Genomic DNA, 19,479 nt, shown 5'->3' on the forward strand with positions numbered 1-19,479 from the left:
GGGGGGGGGGGGGGGGGGGGGGGGGGGGGGGGTGCAGATGAAATTGTCAGAAGAAAATATGAAAAAACATAAAGTGTCAATTGTCATATTTTTTGCTGAGGGACCCAGAATCTCTGCAAAGTGGGAGATGGGATGTGGACAACTGGCATTAAAGGAGAAAAGAAGAGATTGACGGAGAGGAGAGGAGAGGAAAAAAGAAAAGAGGAGAGAAAAGGAGGGGAGAGGAGGAGAGAAAAAAACCAGAGGCTGTTTATAAAGGGAGGCAGAGGCTTGTGTCCATCTGGGACAATCCCAAGTGCTGAAAGCTTCCCCACCCTGATCCCAAACATCCCCCACACCCTCTTTCTTTCTTGTTTTCCCTCTCTTGCGCTTTCATAATAAGGTGCAAGTGGGTACATTTTGATTGTAACTTGCAAAATGCATCCAACTTGGTGCATTGGTTCTTTTTACAGACACATGCTGCATTTCAATTTCTTTCTTAATTTTCTTTTTATGACATATCTGTCACTCTGTCTGTTTCCTCTTCTCCCCTTGCCTGCAGCTCATCTATATCTGCCAGCAAGCTCATGTAGTGCAAAAAAAAAAAAAAAACAGGTGGACAGAGCTTCAGTCCTCTCCCTTTGTTTGGCCTGCTTAACCACCCTCCATATGCATCTCCTCTTCCTCTTCCCTCCCTCCCTGCCTTCCTCCCTTTTCGCTGCCTGTGTATCCAGCGATAAGGGGACAGCAACGGTAGCACTTCCTCTTGCCACAGGAAGCAGGAAGTGTTGATTTCCAATGCAGACTCTCTGGACAAACTCTGCGCTCTGTCCACTGGGACATAGAGCTATAGACATAGAGATGCATGTTTCACCTGTGCAGACAATGACACCACTATATCTTTGCTGATGGTTTTCATGGGAAACCACCTGGGAAGCATCTCACTCTTTGTCTCTTTAACCTCAGGATTTGCTGGTTAATCAGAGGATTATTAGTTAATTATTCCTCTAATCGCAGCAAATATTTTTTTATCACCCTCTTTGGCCACACAGGCTGGGGGTGGTGCTGTTGAGCTTACAAAAACACAAACAACCATTCATCAGCTAATGGTTCTAATCAGTTATACTCAAAGACTGTATAAAACAATGGACATAGTGTCCATGATGTCATCTGTTGGTTTCTGAAGAGCTGTTTTGAAGCTCAGTTTTGGCGGAGCTGGCCATTGCCATCTTGGCAGTGCGTCACTGCGCATCACTCCCGGATAACCAGAAATGGGCAAAAAAGTGGGTCATGGGTGGAGCTGATTGCTCAGCTGGTTGCTGAAACCATGCCTGCCTAGCTTAGGCTAAGGAACTAATGCTATATGCTACTCTGCGTTAGCAGAAGTAGTTTCTCGGTTAAGTCTCGGCAGTCTGGTTGGCTGTTGGTAGGCTGTGGCCATGTCGTTACCAGCTTACACTGGAGTTAAGTTAACCTGAAACTATACAGCAACACTTAAAATACTTAATTATCTGTTTGGGTTATGCTAGACAAGGTTTAAAATGCCTCAACATTTTTTAATATATAAAAGTGAGAATTTGCCACACTAGATTATTTGGAGACTAACGTTAAGTTAAAAGGTGAAATGCTCCCAAAAACATTTCATGGAAAAGTAATTATGCAGTTTGCTGCTCTGTTATATGTCTAGTTTAAACACAGAAAAATCTGTGCACATCCAAACCAACCTGTGGGCAAGTGATGAAACAAAGAATGACCTGCACAGAGTAATAATGAAGCCAATTAGGTGGTATCATTAATTGTGATGATGCAAACTCTGAGGTCTGAGAGCTCATCAAATGCACCTGTGGTGAATAGGTGTTTCCTAAGTCTCCTAATACCTGTGCTAAAACTATTCAGTGTGCAAAAATTCTTTGGTTTTCACAATAGAGTAACTATGTCTCGGTGAATGTCTTTCTTTTTTACTTTTTACTGACGTGCAAAATGTTTATCTATACTGTCTTAAATTTACAAAAAAATTTACACCTGTAAACTACAACTTACTGTTAAGTTTAGATCACACTACTTTCCATTAACATAAGAAACTGATGAATGAATTTTCTTTTAAGTATATCTAGTATAACAAAAATTATTCCTAATACAAAAGCAGTTTAACAAATTAAAAGCATATCTTGCATTCATGAAAACATCAATATCAAAAAGGTTACAAATATAAAGGTTGTTTTGTATGACTTAAAATAATGTGTTGTAACAGTAATTATAATAACAGAACCTGTGGATAGGAACCCAGTATCATAATTTGAAATCAGTAGAGTTCAGATGTTGTGAAATAAAATTATTGTAACACCTAAATAGAAATACTAGAATTTCACTCACCAACTGGAGCACAGGCTCCCTGAACGGTCTCTCTCTACAATAAACCGCACAGCATGCCATTATCAGTCCGTTATTTGCATGAAGAAATCTCCAAAATTCTTAAACAGGCAGAGCCACAGAGCAGCAGAGCGCCGTGACTGGATTAGCTGAGTGAGGCTTACAGACGGCGGACAGAGTGCGAGCAGTTACAGCGGCAGCAGCCACCTGTCAATCAAAGCAGCCACACCACTAATAATGCAGAAGGCTTGATATAATTTAAACTGAGTTATAAAAAAAATTCACCCCCCATAACACTTGTCATGAAGGGCAAAATTAGCTATATACATCAAAACCGTCTTTTGTATCAGTCTGTAAACATGTTTTATTCTGCTGTAAAGTTGGTCATTTTAACATGGGGGTTAATGGCGATTGACTCCCTTCTGCAGCCAGCCTCAAGTGGCCACTCGATGAACTGCAATTTTTGTTAGTTCAGGGTTCGCTTCACCCAGGAAATTGGAAGGTTGCCGCTTAGTTGTAGTGTAGGGTGGGAGGGCTTGGTGTGAGTGAGACAGAAGGAGAGAGTGGAAGGCTGACATAAAGGGAAAGTGGGGAAGACAAAGAATAGGGCATCTGAGGGCATGGATTTTTTTTTACCTAAGCGAGTGTCATACTCCTGTTTAAATCATTTTTTATAATTATAGTGGTGGTTTCCTTGTATGTGGTTTTCAAGTTTATACCATAGACTGTATAAAAGAAGCATACGTAGTCACAGTGACGTCACCCACTGGTTTGTGGCCTAGTATTTTGAAGCCTTGAGTTTGGTATTTTGACTTTTTGGTCCAGTCATAAGAGGGCCAGTGCCACTCTTGGTTTCCTCCTCCAAATTGTCAAAAGTCAGGTTGATTCGCACAAGCAGAACTCAACTTCAAGAGCAGAGTTAACCTGTGAGAGCATGTGTAACCTCCAGCGCTCACCAAGTGCAAAATCTCTCCTGTGTGGTGGCTGCTTTGTGCACTTGCTGCTTAGTTCTTGCCAATCACAATGTTTTCTTTCACACTCGCAGCTGCCTGTATAACTCTTGAATTTTGACTTTGGCAGTTCTGTCAATATTTGTGAGTGTGAAATAGTATAATTTGCTTGTTTTATTGCACTTGCAACATACAACATAAATCTGATACCATAGCCCTGTGTCACTGAACAACTGTACAATACAACAAAACATCAAAGCATATAGATAGTACAACCTAGTCAACAAAGTACCTAAAATGGTAATATGTACCTGGGCTACAGATGGAGATGAAAGGTAGCTATGTAGCTGTATGTTAATACATAATAAATATATAAATACACAATGAATGAATGATTGTTGAGGGGACAAATGAGGATATAAGAAGGGAGAAGAAGGATGTCAGTAGTTTGAGGGTAAGCAGACAAAGGGACAAAGAGGAAAAGGAATGGGGAATTAAAGTGACATCTGTGAGTATGGTAGAGGAGTTAGGAAGGAGAGAAAGCAAAGAGGCCAGAGCAAAATTAAAAGAACACAATGAAATTTGGGGTGATTGGGACACATTGAAGATGTGAGCCAAAACTATGAGTGGGTCAGGGGTCAAGAGGGGTTAACAGGTCAGAGGTCGGGGCCCAGCAGCTCTACTTAGAACCGGATATCCTGCGAGGAAAACCCATCTGTCTCTCTCGTGCATTCTACCTCTTGAATTCCCACAGTGGGCACAGTGGTGAGGAGTGGTGTAACCTTTCACTGAAAACACCAAAGAAAAGTTCCCAACTGAGAAACTTCACTGTCATCAATCAACGGCGACAGAGACAGATAGATGTGTGTGCTTAATGTGTCTTGACCAGACAGAGTGTATAAAGTGTTTTATAGTGTGTGATGATATACATCCTTTACTTGTTGCTGTTTTCATCCACTTGGTGCAGGGGCTACAACAAGCAAGATACATTTCCCTGTAATAAAGTTTATCTTATTGTATCTTATCGTAGCCAGAAAGACAATGTCTAACAATTGTGAAATGTGTTTCCTATTAGTAAAGGTCCATTCACACCAGAAAGCGGTACAGCAAAATTAATCTGCGTGTCTTTGCAAAATATTTGGTTCTAGAAGTTTGGTGACTTAATGGCTATATTTGCAGAGCTAACCACTAACTCACTAGCTGGCCGGGCTAGCTGTGGTGACATAGCTCCCTTTTTTCTCTCTACTGCTCTGTTTACTCATCCTTGGATTTGTTCCTCATTGCACATCATTTTGTTCAATAAAAGGTTATTGAAAAGGAGATATAAAGATCCTTATGCTAACTATCTAACCACAATGGAAATAGGTCCTGTGACTTTTTTGGGTGTTATCCTTGATGGTGTTTTAATTGTGCATGTACATTGGTTTTGCAAACATGTAATTTTTCTTACAAAAATGAGCTAATGGACAGTTAGCCAATGAGTGATTCAACTAATCGCTGCAATTCCATTGGAATTAAATTAATTCCCAACAAAATGTCACTGTTTTGAAAGTAAATTGCTGCAGTTTGGTAATGAAGCCACAATCAGTCAGATGATCAGTTAGGTTATTATTCATTATATTTATATTATATTATACAGTTATTATATTATATTATACAGTTATTATATTATACAGTTAAAGACGTCAACTTTGACTTACAATACTTGCCATAGCTGTGTATTACCTCCAAATATTCTTTCGATAATCTGGCCAAACTGCTAGCTTCTTTATAACCTGTCTTGTTGTCCGAGTGCACGTTTCTTGCCCCATCTGACTTTGTTGTAGGAATATTGACAAATTCCCAGATCTCAGCAATTACTTGAGTGAGCACAGTGTTATTGATACCGAAAGCTATCACGGCCCAAACTAAGAAAATGAGGCTAAAGTTATAATAAATTAGAGTTATCCTTTAAGCACACATCAGTTGGCTTAAATATAGCTGAGGCTGGTATCCACAGAGAAATACATCCACACCAATGTCCTTTGTTTATTTAACAAAGACTGCAATTACATTTGTTTATAAATATCTAACTTTGCTGGATGATAGGTTACTAAAACTGTCCAGTAAACATGCTACTTGTGACTTTTGTTTACAAGCCCTGCCATACTGGTAATTGGGTATTCTAAAGCCAAACAAACTGACAAATTTGCCACCATGGTTTGGACCAAAGCAAAATATCTGTGGGTGTGACAGCATCCTAAAAATAAGAAAAAAATGGAGGAGAATATACCTCGATTAAGATCTAAATGTATAAAGCAGGTGAGAGTTTTATTTTATTTTATTTATCCTGAACAAACTTCATTTGACACATGAAAAAAATTTAAATAACAGTGTTACTTTCTGTTTCTACCATTTTCTCAAGGAATGTCTGACTTCCCTCATCAACTCGATGTGTCAGACAAACAGACAAATTTCAACCTACTAATGTTTCCCTCTTGTGAGAAGCTTTACGTTTCCCCTTATGCAACAGTTGTGCCAAAATAGTCATAATTCTTGCCATACACTTAATCATATATTGATATTCTCACATTCAAGTACACTTTTAAGTGGGTGATATTTTCCACATGGGAACATTACCTTATTCTTTTTCCTACCAATGGTTTATAGTGACACAAGCGAGAGACATAAAGAGAGAGAGAGAGAGAGAGGGACTGAAAGTGAGAGATAGGGAGTGCAGAGCTATTTTTGGCTCGTCTGGGTGTTTCCTACACACACTCAAGCTTCTCAGGCTTGTTGTTCAGAATATGGTGGGTGTTAAAAGGCTGAGTTTTGATTTGATTTGACTTTGCGTTTTGAGGGTTTGTATTTATGTGTGTGTGTGTGTGTGTGTGTGTGCTGTTGATATCCCTGGGATTTTCCTGTGGTTGCTGTGTTTTGAACAACTTGCCATAACTCCAAACATCCTTGGTGTGTAGAGGATCCTCAGCCCTTCATTATACACTCTGCTTGTGCTGTCGCTGGGGTTGACTTCAGTTCACTTTTAGTTTAACCTGATCAAATGTACAAAAGAGGTTATAATTCATTTGGATACTACCAACTTTAAGTTTTTTTCTGCATCTTTGCTGTGGTGTTTCTGCAGTACACGTCCCAGATGTATAAAGTATTGGTAGCACTAATTACATGAATTTGTCTGCTAAGGAAGTTTCTTTTTGGACTTCTAAATTTCATTTTGATATTTACTGTGTGTGACTGTAATTTTACATTACTACTGTGGAAAATGTCTGTCAGCGATCCATTGTTTTTCTGTGGACTGCACGTCACCGAGACTTTCGATGTGGCTAGTCTTTTCAGGTAGTCACTCTGTCTCTCTTTATTCACACACACACACACACAGGCACATACATACTGTGGAAACATTATGAACATGCTTGTGTGTTTTTAAAGCGTGTACATGCTGTAGGGGAATGTAAGATTGTGTCTTGTTTGTTGTATACAGGATAATGTAATATATTATATGTCTGTATATTATGTGTGAGAAGTTTTTGACAGATGTTGGGTCAGAACTTCATTTAAAGATGCAAAGATTTATCAACATTATTTTACCCCACACAACCGAAAACATTGTTACTGGACAAATAGTCTTTAAACAACTATTTCTGGGACATTTCAGGATTTATATGGTGTATTTGAGAGTTATCCTAAAATATAGATGCTTTTAATCTTCATTAGGGTCATGGATTTCATCTGACATGCTATTAACAGAGCAAACAGAACCCTTTCTACAAAATCCTCTTTTCAATCAACAGAAGAAGATTAAGATCTCAAATGTTAAATGTAAACATGCAAACACATGTACATGTACAAAATCCATCAGGGACCATAAATTAATAAGAACAAATAAGCAAGGTTACAAATTTAAACAAATATCCGTGCTACTTTAAATATTTGTAATTTCAGTCCATAGCCTACAAAAACTAATGAGGTTCAAAATCTAGTTCTAGTCACATGACACACAAAAAACATAATTTTATTTACATTTGTCCTTATTCTGATGAAGATTTCAGTTTAATCTTGCAAACAGTTTCATTCTTGTGGAGGATCACTTTATTCTGTCAAATGTAATGTTTTAGTAGAACATCTCTGCAGGTGGAAGGCAGCACACAACTGACCACAGTAGATTAAAATAAAATCCAAAATGAACACTAATACAATCAAACCATGTAATTTAAAAGGTGCTATAGTTTGTTTGTGTCTGGTTTCACTTGTTAACAAACCACCTCAAATACATTAGCACATACAAATGAACTAATTTGGGCTATTTCAATGATGGGACTACAAGGCTAGCAGTGGGTTTAACTTTACTAAAATAATGCACAAAATGGTTAGAATAACTGGAGGTTGTGTTATTATTATTGTGTGAAAGCAGCCTTAGTCTACTATTAGTAATTATAATAAATTAGATATAATAAATTAATCAACATTGTAATACATTTATGTCATTTAAATATATATTAAACACACATATTACATGAATTCCAATAGAATTAATAGCACAGACGGTACTTACTGTATCTCTGTTTAGCTAGGCTACTTACCTTAGCTTTTTTTTTATGTCCATCATGAATCCACTGAGCCACTGTCTTATTTTGTTTTGTGGGAAAACAACAACAAAAATCACCACGTCACTCGATCAAAAATATGTTTAATATGGTAAAAAGTCCAATTATGGTCCTAACTCAGTTTGTTAGTGCATTTTGGTGTTGTAGGGCAGCACTTAAAGTATGTATTCTGTGAGCTTAGTCTCTTGAGGGGAATTTTGTGTGCATTCTTTAAATAACCTTCACATTATCTTCCATGAAACGGGAGGATCACACACAATTTGAGTCTTTTCTTTTTGTATCTCATGATTATCTTCTGACTGCCACAAGACCAAAGCAGACCTTTCCTGAAAGAGATGTCATGGAAAGAGAATAATTTCTGTAGAATATTGCAGGTGTGAAATTTCTGGCACTGAGAACGTTTGATAGGAAACCAAGCTGCATTTCGAAAACTTCGAGTGTAGTTAAATACTGTAGCTGACCACACCCTGATACACTCACACAAACATGCAAGCACACATGGATACAAGTATGTAAACACACACAAACACATGGTTGCATGCATTCATCAATATCCCCATACAGAAAAATGAAAACACAAAAATAGAGTTTTTCCTCCCTAATGTTTTCCAACCTTATTATTTTGATCTTCTTTGTTCTTGTGTTTACTCAGCCCACTAAAGATTTTTTAAAAAGTCTTTTGCTCAGTTTCTACCCCCTCGTATTTCTCTCTGCCTTCATCATGCCTCCCTCTCTCTATCTTCATCTCACTCTGGATTGCCTGTTTTCCTTCCTTCTCCTCCTCCTCCTTCTCATTCTACTTCTTAGCTTTTCTTTCACATCACCATCCTCTGTTTCTCCCCCTCTCCTCTGCTCCTTCTTTTTCTTCTCATGCTGCATTCTTCGCATTCCTGTTGGCTTCTTAAGGGGAAGGACCCCGCTGGCAGACCAAGGCCAAACATTATTACAGTGCTTTCAGCCTCTCTCTGTTTCTCTCATCCTATCTCTCCTCTTCTTTCCCTCTCTTACTGATTCTACTACTTCATTCACCTTCTCTTATTCTCTTTTTGCCTTTCTTTTATTCTTCCTAAGTCACTTTATATGTCTAATCCCTTGTTCTTTCTTTCTCTCCCTCATTTCTTCTCTCTAAAACATCCATCCTCGCTAATTCCATTTTACAAATAGTGCCTGTATGCTTGTACTTCAGCTGTGTTAAATCAGCTTACTGAGACCACTGTGATTTATAATTAGTGGAAATAAGTGTCATACCTTTCTATGTTACATAAAACAGGCTCATTCATGTTTGTACAAGGGCATGTGCTGGGTTTTTTAACAACACACTCTCCGCAAATGGGAGATAACGTATCAGACTCACAAATGTTCACAGAAAAGGCTCAGAACTCAAGCAACTCATAACACACTTGCCCTCAGAAAGCCCGGCAGTTTTCCTAATTTAGTGGGTGACTTCAGATGATTTCAGTATGTTTAAGCTGTTTGATGAAAGAATGAATATAAATTAGTTGTCAATGCCAGTTTTTGTTGGTTTATTTGGTTATAAAGAAAATACTCTAGTCACCGGACACCAAAAAAAACATAATTTTTCTATAGGACTTTTTGCATACTTTATGAAGCCCTTATACAGTCCTCTTCTGATCATCTTTCTGTGAGGATTTCAGTTTAGTTTTGCAGACACTTGTGTATTTTGTGAAAGATCACTTCTTGTGTCAAATGTTGTGTTGTAGCAGGAGCACATCTCTGCAGGTGGGAGGCAACTATGTAGCACAAAGTTGACCACATCCTGCCCCATATAGTACTGACAAAAAAGTTACAAATGTCAGGTATACAGTTTTTAACTATCATTTCAGTATAATTTACAAATAAGGTTTGATTTGTCATGTTTCGGAAAACTGATATTACAAATATTTCAACATTTTTGCCCTGTAGCTTCATTTGTTTCTTTCTATACTGAGCACACATTCTTTGTAACCGTTTTGAATTAGCAGGGATTTCCTTTGTGTTTGCACTAGACAGGAAGGACCAGCCGATATTTGTTTTTTATAAGTAAATATCGGTCTAAGATATAGACTAACTAATACATTATAATGATAATCAATAATCTTTGTCAGTTACTTCATACAGTTGCATACACCACGTAGAGGCTTTAACAGCCTTTTGTAAGTATTTTTTATTTAAAATCTTCACAATCAGAGGATAAAACAAGCAAATAGGCACCAATTCTGTAGAAGACAGCTCTTTTTAGATAAAATAGATGTTGTTTGTGGAAAAAAAGTGACCAGCGCTGGACTGTGTGCGTGTATGTGTGTTTGTGTATATGTATGTATTATTCTGTGCCTGTGGGCGTTTGCCTGCTGTGCTGCTTTTCTGTCACCCTGTGGTTTTGTTATTTTCAGCTCGAAACCGGATATGATTCAGACTGCATGGTAGATTGTGTAATTGAATGGACTAACCACATGCACACACACATATATACGCTTGCACACACACTTTATGTCAATGTACATAGACACACACAATGCAACACACAAAAAACTCACAGACACACACAGTTATGTAGCCCTATACACCTACACACTGAGGGTTTCTGGGAACGGTGCTGGGTTCCCCCTGTTCACAGAGGCACCGGAGGGTGAGCGAGCGGACGATTCAGCTCCACCAGCAGTAGACAGACACACGCTTCTTGGTTTCAATATTGGTCTGAAACATCAGTTGTTGACCTAGCTGATGGCGAGATCGGAAAAAAGGATAAAACACACACACCCGCTTCTGCTCTGTGGAAACAAAAGGACGGTTGAAAGTGGGAGAAAACACTGAGAAGTGTTACTGAAACTCATACTATGTGTAAATGTCAGTTTCTGCCTCAAAAAGTTTAAAATTGTACTATGCAGATTTAATTTCAGAAAAAGTAACCCTATTTGAATAGTACAGTATCTCTGTCATATATATAAAAAATGGATATTTCATAGAGAATTATTTTTAAGACGATCATGAATAATTACTGCAGCTGTTTATCTTTAGTTTTTTTAATTTCTTCTAATTATTAACATTTTCATTTTGGGATAATTAATTCATGAAGGTTTTGGGATTGGTTTTGTGATGCATGTTACAGACTTAATGATTAAACAGTGAAAGGACTGAGGACAACCACACTTCAGTAAATGTGATGCGTTTTAAAGATATACGTGACACAGTGTGAGTGGCTAATAGCAAAACAGCATCTTGATTCTAGGAAGACTTTGGACCAGAAAACTGACAAGATGATAGTCCTGACGTAAGCTACCACAGTAACGTATGTACTGTGTGTGTGTGTGTGTGTGTGTGTTTGAACACCGTGGCTTACACAGACAGGATGTTCTACTTCCTCCTACATGGTCTCAGGGTACCCTGTGCTAGGTGGTCAGAAGGTGAAAAAACAAGATCTGTATCAGCAATGTCAAAATTTTGTGGATAATTTATGGCCTTTTACTACGCGTAAAAGCATTATTACAACAGGTGTCAATTATAACATGTTCAGAATGGACTGACAAAAATCTTCAAATCTCATAAACGCAGCGATCAGTAGCTCCCTTAATTTTTGCTATATTGCAATTTGCTTTATGATCACCTATGACAGAAATACATTAATCAATATTGGAAAATAAAGTGCGGACTGGACTGAGTGCAGCAGATCTGGAAACGATAGCTAGTAACGGCATCTCCCGACAAAACAAGCAGACAAGCCGGAGGAAACATCGGAGAAGGAAGAAAGGAACTAAATAAGTTCGGACCAAAGACTTTATCACTCCCCAGCCTACTCCTGGCTAATGTCCGGTCATTGGAAAGTAAAATTGAGGAAGTAAGACTAAGGCTCGCTCAGCAACAGGAAAGAAGAGACTGCTGTGCCCTCATCTTCACAGACACCTGGCTGCACAGCAGCATGCCTGAGGAAGCTGTCACACTTGACGGGAGGAGTTTATTCCGCACAGACAGGACACTAGAGTCCAGTAAGATGAGGGGAGGAGGACTGTGTATCTACATAACTAATGCTTGGTACTCAAACACAGCTAAAGTGGATGGACAATGTTTACCAGATGTGGAATTTTTAATGTTGAGATGTCGTCCATACTATCTGCCCAGAGAATTCTCCAAGTGTTTTTTCATTGCTGTTTACATTCCTGGAGAGAGACCTCAACACCAACAACACCAAAGATATGTAGCAGGCCATCAAGAGCATGACAGGCTACAAAAGCAGGAGCTCTCCCGTCATGTGTGAGGCCACATTACCAGATGAACTTTGATCTCCTCAACACAAGGAGTCAGCTGTAACGTCTACTCCACCTCCAGAGGACCGCCCACTGTTAGCATCCACAGCAGATGTGAGGAGAGTCCTGCTGAGATTGAATATGAGTAAATCAGCTGGGCCTGATAACATCCCTGGCCGTGTACTAAAAACCTGTGCCAATTGACGTTATTACTGACATTTTCAACATCTCACTGTCTCAGGATAGGGTTCATACCTGCTTCAAGACAGCCACTATCATTCCTGTACCTAAAAAGTCTGTAGTCTAGGAGTCTAGTCTGAACAACTACCACTCTGTGGCACTCACCCCCATTCTGATGAAGTGCTTTGAGAAACTGGTTCTTCAGCATGGACCCTCACCAGTTTGCTTTCAGAACCAACAGATCCATAGAGGATGCCATCTCCACTGCCCTCCACTCAGCCCTCACACACCTTGAGAAAAACAACACCTACATCAGAATGCTGTTTGTGGATTTCAGCTCAGTATTTAACACAATCTCCCCATCAAACTGATCGGCAAACTCAGCACTCTGGGTTTAAATACAACACTCTGCAACTGGATATTGGACCCCAGTCAGACCATATTGGCAGACACACCTCCTCCACTCTAGTGCTCAACACCGGAGCCCCCCAGGGCTGTGTGATCAGCCCCCTTCTGTTCCCGCTGTACACCCACGACTGCATCCCCCAGGAGAGAACTCTGTTGTGAAGTTTGCAGATGACACCACCATCATCGGCTGGATTTCAAACAATGATGAGACTTCCTCTCGGGAGGAAATTCATAATCTTGCAGAGTGGTGCTCAGAGAACAACCTACTGCTCAACGTCAGCAAAACCAAGAAGCTGATTGTTGATTTTAGGAAGAAGGAGATAAAGACACACACTCCTGTCTACATTAGTGGTGCTGAGGTGGTGCAGGTGAACCGTTTCAGGTTCCTGGGAATCAGCATCACAGAGAACCTTACATGGTCGTCTCACATCTCCACGCTGGTGAAGAAAGCTCAGAAACGACTGTATTTCTTGAGGAAGCTTAAGAAGGCCAAATTCCCAAGCCAAGTTCTTGTCAGATTTACAGAGGAGTAATAGAAAGCATCCTGACTAGAAACATCACAAACTGGCATGGGATGTGCACGGCCCAGGACCGGAGGACTCTGCAGCGGGTGATTAAAACTGCTCAGAAGATCATTGGTATCCATCTCCCGAGCATCAGTGTTATCGGCGAGGTGAGGTGCCTACACAGAGCCCAAAGGATACTAAAGGACAGTACCCACCCAGCCACAGCCTGTTCACCCTGCTGCCTTCTGGGAAGGGATATAGAAGTTTCTGCTGCCACACCACCAGACTGCAGAGCAGCTTTTTCCCCAAGCTATCATATTTAAACTCTAATTCATCCTCTGCACTGCTCCATTGATTATAGTTTCTTTCTGTTTACCATTTTTTTTTACAATTGATTCTGTATTAATGTGTATTGTCTGCTATGTAGCAGAAGAGAGTTACAAAACACAATTTGTAACTTGTTATATTGTGACAATAAACCAACCTACCTACCTATGTTTAAACTTATCTGACCTCCAGGCTGCCATTAGTACAAGGGCAAACCAAACATATTTTCCCAGAGCCTGCTCCTAATGTATTGTCTATGAATATTCTCAGTCATTCTGTTGTAGGGTCTCTTAATAATGAAATAAAGTATTTTTGATGTTTCTTCTCTGCACACTGTAAGATCTACTGTGAATTCCACATTAAGTAACTGACAGTAATTGTCAAGTAATTTACTGTAAAAAAAACAACAGAAGGTTCGCTTTTTTATAGTTACAGTAATAATAATGTAACCAAAACTAAAATACAGTCATTTTAATGATGGTGTACTTATAATAATATATTCTAACTTTGCATGACTCTTTTATGATACTGTATCTATAGCTACAGTAATGGTGTGTAACTGCAAAATAAAATGAAATAACCTTTATGACACTGTGCACTTGAATACAACAAGATTTTTGAAAAAGAAATACAATTTTACTATTCCCTTTGTTCTAACCCTTTCAGAAGTTTCAATACATTATTTCAGAAAGTCCTTGACAAGTATTTGTTGTTAATTGTTGAACAGGACCAAGCATTTATGGTTACAGAAATTGGATTGCCTTTTTCCATATGGTAGAAATATCTGCTCTGAGCCGTGAGCAACCATGATTACATCTGGTTTTCCAGATCTAATTGAATAGTTTTGCATACTACAGGATACAACAATGAACTGTGTTGTTTACCTTAAATTAAATTTAGTTGTTCTTGTTTACCAAACTGCAGTGAAAGAGCTCTCAGCTCTTCATCTAACAGCTCACTGTAGCTGTTTCTTCTTTTACCAATCCTCCTTTTCAATATTTAAATCTGATCTGCTCACCAAATAGCACAAACATTTTCAGCATTATTCTGTGTAGACCAATCACTAACAATATTACAGTACAGGGGTGCGTTTTGTTTCGTAACATAATTGAATTAACTATGATTATATAATGATATAATCTTTAATCCTGCAATATATGAGCTAATTAGTTACAGTTTTAATCTCATATATTACAACTCTATTGTGACATGGTTTAGGTCTTTCAGTGAATGAAATGTCCTGTAGCAAGTGTAGCTATTTGTACAATCAGCTGAACAATATATGACATTGTTATTAGGCCCACAGAAACTATTTCAGACATTTCCTCATGAGGGGCCTTTCAATGGGCTTTCTTCTACTGTTGTTCAGGACATGAAAACAATTTTGAGGAGTCCTTTCACAGTTATTTCTCAATGTACTTGTTCAGTCTCTACTGCAGATATATTACCAGGCAATATAATGTGGTTGATTACACCAAATGGAAGCATGCAAGTTGTTATATTATTTAAAAGAACATTGCAGTGGTGTTAAATGTATTGAAGGAATTCAAAAATGTAATACCAGTCTTTCAACTCAGATTTTATAGCTCTCGTGAAATAACTGTTAGCATGAAACTAAACAAATTGTAACTTTTATTAACTGTTAATTAGTCAGCAGGGTGTTTTAAAAGCATCTGTTTTGCAGATGCAGTTTACTTGTTGATTGTGTTTAGCCAACACCTCATATAGATCTGTGAATTATTGGAGTAACATTTAAGAAAACTGCAGTCATAGGCACCAGCACATATTGGCAGGAAATGAAAAATAAAAAGGAAACCAAATTAGGTTCAAGAGAAGATTTTTGTTTTCTGAGAATATTTGTAGCCTTTATGCACATGGTTTTGTGCAGAAACCTATATCGTATACCAGTTTTAATGTGCAACCCCACCAGAATAATTGTTTAATGCTATTGGTTTCATTAAACATTAGCTAGACATTTGCACCATTGGTACATGACCGTAATCAGAGATTTTCTTGTTCCATTACACAAAGACAACAAGAGTTATGGGGAGGAATATCTGAACAGACATTTGAACTATTCAATGTTTTTTTTGCTGTATACATTATGTCATGTACTGCATGATACAAGCTCAGAAACCAATACATTGGACAAATAATGGCAGTGTATTACAAACCAGACCATTGCAACTAAGTACTGTAGATGATGGAGGTTCCTTTAAAGCTTTTAGGCAGCAGGCTCACTAATCATCATCTTGTGTGGCACATGTTGGTCTTTTTTTCTTCTTTTCTAAATGCTGTTACACACTGACAAAAATAAAAGCAAAAAAATATGGGAAGTTGAGTGCTAGCACTAAATGGTGTGAAAAGTGAATTAAACTGGCTCATGTTCTTCTGGGGCTCTCCAAATGGCCCCTGGAGGATCAAGACCCAAGAACCACATCTCTCTGCTTGGCACTACAACATTGCTGGGTTTGAGGTTTTTGACAGCAGATGGAGCCACAGTGTAGATGCCATTATTTTAATTGACTGAAGTCCCCACACTGTAGGAACAATGTTAAGACTGTGTTGTACAAATTATAACCAAAGGCAGATTGTGTGCAGTGTGCAACCAATGGGAATCAGTCACTGCAGGCAAACAATAGTCCTGAAGGTTTGTGTGAAGTCAAGGCTATTTTTGGTGGGGCCCGCCTTGCTTCCTATTTCTGTCAGCAGGAGAGGGGCCGGACCTTCTTTTCTGCAACTTGCCTCCGATAAGTCTCTTCTTTTCCTCCTCCTCTCCTGCACTGTCTAACACCAGCGGAGCTCACCATCACCTCCCGTCAGGTTTTCGCTCTGTTGGATGCTCAAAGATTTCTTTAGATGGATTATCTTCAAGTGTTTGGACTTAGACTGTTTCAAGACTCTGTTAGGTGTTAACGGGATCTATCTCACACGGTAGGCAACACTGGTGGTAACAAGGTCTGATGTGGAAATAGCTGGAAATTTGTTAATTGACTTGTTAAATGTGCTGCTAAAATATCAGAGTTTTGCATTGCTAAGAAAAGTTATGGGTGATAACTTTAAGCTACCTGTGCAGGTGTTTGGTCTTTTTTAATTGCTCACGAGCGCTCAAAAGTGAAACGCCCAAGTATGTCAGAACTCTTTCTTATAGTAAAACGGAAAACTGTATCCTGCATATAAACTTTTTTCGCCATTGTAATTATTTTAGCGTTCTTATAGTGATACGCAGCCTGCGTGTCTACAACTACCTTAGAGTCACAACTACTTCTTTATCATAGACACGATGTTTCCAGATGGATGTTGCAAACAGATGAAAGAATGAATAAGTAGGATAAAGTCACTCTGATAGCCGACAGAGTGCAAGGGACACGCCGTAAATCTCTGCAGAAATATTGTTATTGCTTGTTTTCCTAAACTTTTTGTTTAACCAATTTGAGGCCACAGACCTGTAATTTCATATCAGTCATTTCTGAGATATTATTCAAACACTATTTTGTTTTTGGCCCTTGTGTTCGAACTCAGTCAGCTTTTTGCTGCGGAAAAGATGTTAAGCAGCACTCAGAGAATTGGGTTGAGAGAAAATATTATTTTGGAGTTAACTCTCTCTCTCTGACTTTTATCTGCCTCTTTTGGCTGCCAGTGGGATTTGCAACACCTTCTCTGGGACAATTTTTTTGGTGGCCAGCTCAGAGTTGCCAATTGTCAATTTCACTTGTTTTAATTATTTATTAATGTTTTTATTGCAACTGTTTATCTCTACAGATGGAATCAGCACATCTGGGAACATCATAAAGACAGACAGGACAACAAAATTTTATGCAGTGGCAGGTAGGAGTTTTAACCTAAAAAAATATTTACTAAATACCAACTGTAACCTAATAAGTAGTTGTTTGTGGGTCACTTATATTTTTCTTAAATGTGTTGAAATTAGGCCACAGCCATCAGCGCTGAAACTTTCATGTGGAAAAAGGCTGCATGTCTGAAGTAAACCGCCTCAGGACAACATCTTGTATTCTTGTACATTTTTGTTAAAAAATGTTTTAATAGCGTACACACACATAACACAGCTTGGGTGATCTAAGCTGTTTGATTCTCAGAGAACTGCAGTAAAGTACAAAACAGGTGTTGGCCGAGCTGGAAATGCGTCCTATGCCTGCTGTGTTTTTCATGTGTAGGTTTAGAAATCTGGTTTGCTGCAGGTCACGTGGAAGGGTAGTTAATTATATGTCAAAAAGTCCTACAAAAATGTGTGACAGTTAAATTTAACACATGAGCTGTTATTATATGTTGATCTAGCTGTGGCCAACACATAAAAATATAAAGTTGTAGTTATTTTTAAGTTATTTAATCCTGAATTGCAATTAGTCTTGCAGGAAATGTAAAAATCTGCCAATGGTGTTACTATACAGTAGTAGGATTTACTTCACAGCAACTATCTTTCAGAACTAACTTTAGAAACATCATCACAATTCAGTATGGTTAGATATGACTCACATGGGAAACACTCAAAGGTTTCTTCTTCAACCTGAGATCAAAATTCATTTGATCAGCGGCTCCACCCATCAGAAACAAATAACCGGCTGCTTCTTTGTGTCTTGCCTTTTAGTTTAGATTTGCATTTCTTCACTGTGAAGCATGCCTGTGTGATCACACTGTGTAGGATTACAATGCATGACTCTGAATGGAAGCTGGCTCTAGCTGCCCTGCTATGTGCCCTGTGTATGTTGTGTGTTCATGTGTGTGTGTGTGTGTGTGTGTGTGTGTGTGTGTGTGTGCCTGTGGAAAAACCTGGTGAGGTCATGGCCATGGCTGTAGGGTTTGGTTACATGTGTGTTGTTCACTCCGTGCAACTGACACTGGTTCTCTCTCCTTTGTCTCTTTCTCTAATCTCTCTCTCTTTACTCTCTCTCACACACACAAATACACACATAACAAGCTCAGTGTCCTGATGCCAGCTGTCTCTGAAGTTGGAGGCTGGTGTGCTAATCCATTCTTTCACCCATATTCTTTGTCTTTATAATTGCTATCTTTATAATAACAAACAACAGGGTTCGTGCCATTTCCCGTTTCACATTTCACATGAGTTTTCTTGACAAAACGTGGTTTGGAAACCAGCCGTCGCGCGACACAGCCGTTGTCAGCTCGTGTAGTGTGTGATCTAGTGTGTGAATTTCTGTTAAGTTCAGTGTCCTTTATTGACATGAATGTTTCATTTAAACAACGTTCCCAAAGCAATTTGAAAATCAAGTTTACATTTTAATATGACATAACAAGATTAATTGAAGGGAGTCTTGGGTACTTGATCTGAGGTGCATCAGAAATTTTAGTGCTCATTTTTGGGTATCTATTATCAGTGGAAACCGCCCTAATTCTGCCCTACACACATTTCTAGGAGACTCCCTTTGAATGTGTAGGATGTTTCTGCAGAATTCTGCATGTAGGGTCTCCCATCTGTTATAGCTCTCTCTCTCTCTCTCTCTCTAAGATTCTCTGTAAAATATATGTAATTAGGGCTGCAACTCATGTTTAATTTTCTTATAGAATAATCTGTTGATTATATTGTCTTATATTCTCTATTAATTGACAAATTATTATGCTTCTAAAAAGTAAATAGTAACAATGGCAAGGGACAACAAAGAGGCCAAGAAAGCGAGCCAGAGGGAGCTGAAGAGAGAGCTGAGGAAGGCTAAGGATTGTTATCAGAACAGGATCAAGGCGAAGCTACAGCAGAACAACACCAGAGAAGTGTGTGTGTGGGGGGGATGGGGGGCTGAGGACCATCACAGCCATGAACAGGCCAGCAGGAGCAGCAGAGTGGACAAAGGACCGTGCCAATGAATTAAACCAGTTTTTCAACAGATTTAACTCAACAACGCTGGCCGGACCGAGAAGTTCTCAGCCACCTCCATAAGTTCTCAGA

The 19,479-nt window shown here is 38.9% G+C and overlaps 1 protein-coding gene across 3 annotated transcripts in view; it reads left to right on the top strand.

Annotated features, from left to right (window-relative positions):
* Positions 1-19,479, top strand: part of hdac7a (histone deacetylase 7a) — a 118,540-nt gene that overhangs the window by 865 nt on the left and 98,196 nt on the right. Inside the window, exons 1-2 of one of the 3 annotated variants that reach the window (XM_046055739.1) lie at positions 16,347-16,493; positions 17,322-17,387. The exons of 1 other annotated variant lie outside the window; for it this stretch is intronic. The gene's annotated coding sequence lies outside the window, so the exon portion shown is untranslated. Of the gene's footprint in view, positions 1-16,346; positions 16,494-17,321; positions 17,388-19,479 lie in introns of those variants that run through there. One more of the 3 variants, XM_046055740.1, reaches the window with a different exon arrangement.

This window comes from Micropterus dolomieu, linkage group LG08 (genome assembly GCF_021292245.1).
Source record: "Micropterus dolomieu isolate WLL.071019.BEF.003 ecotype Adirondacks linkage group LG08, ASM2129224v1, whole genome shotgun sequence".
Taxonomy (NCBI): Eukaryota; Metazoa; Chordata; class Actinopteri; order Centrarchiformes; family Centrarchidae; genus Micropterus; species Micropterus dolomieu.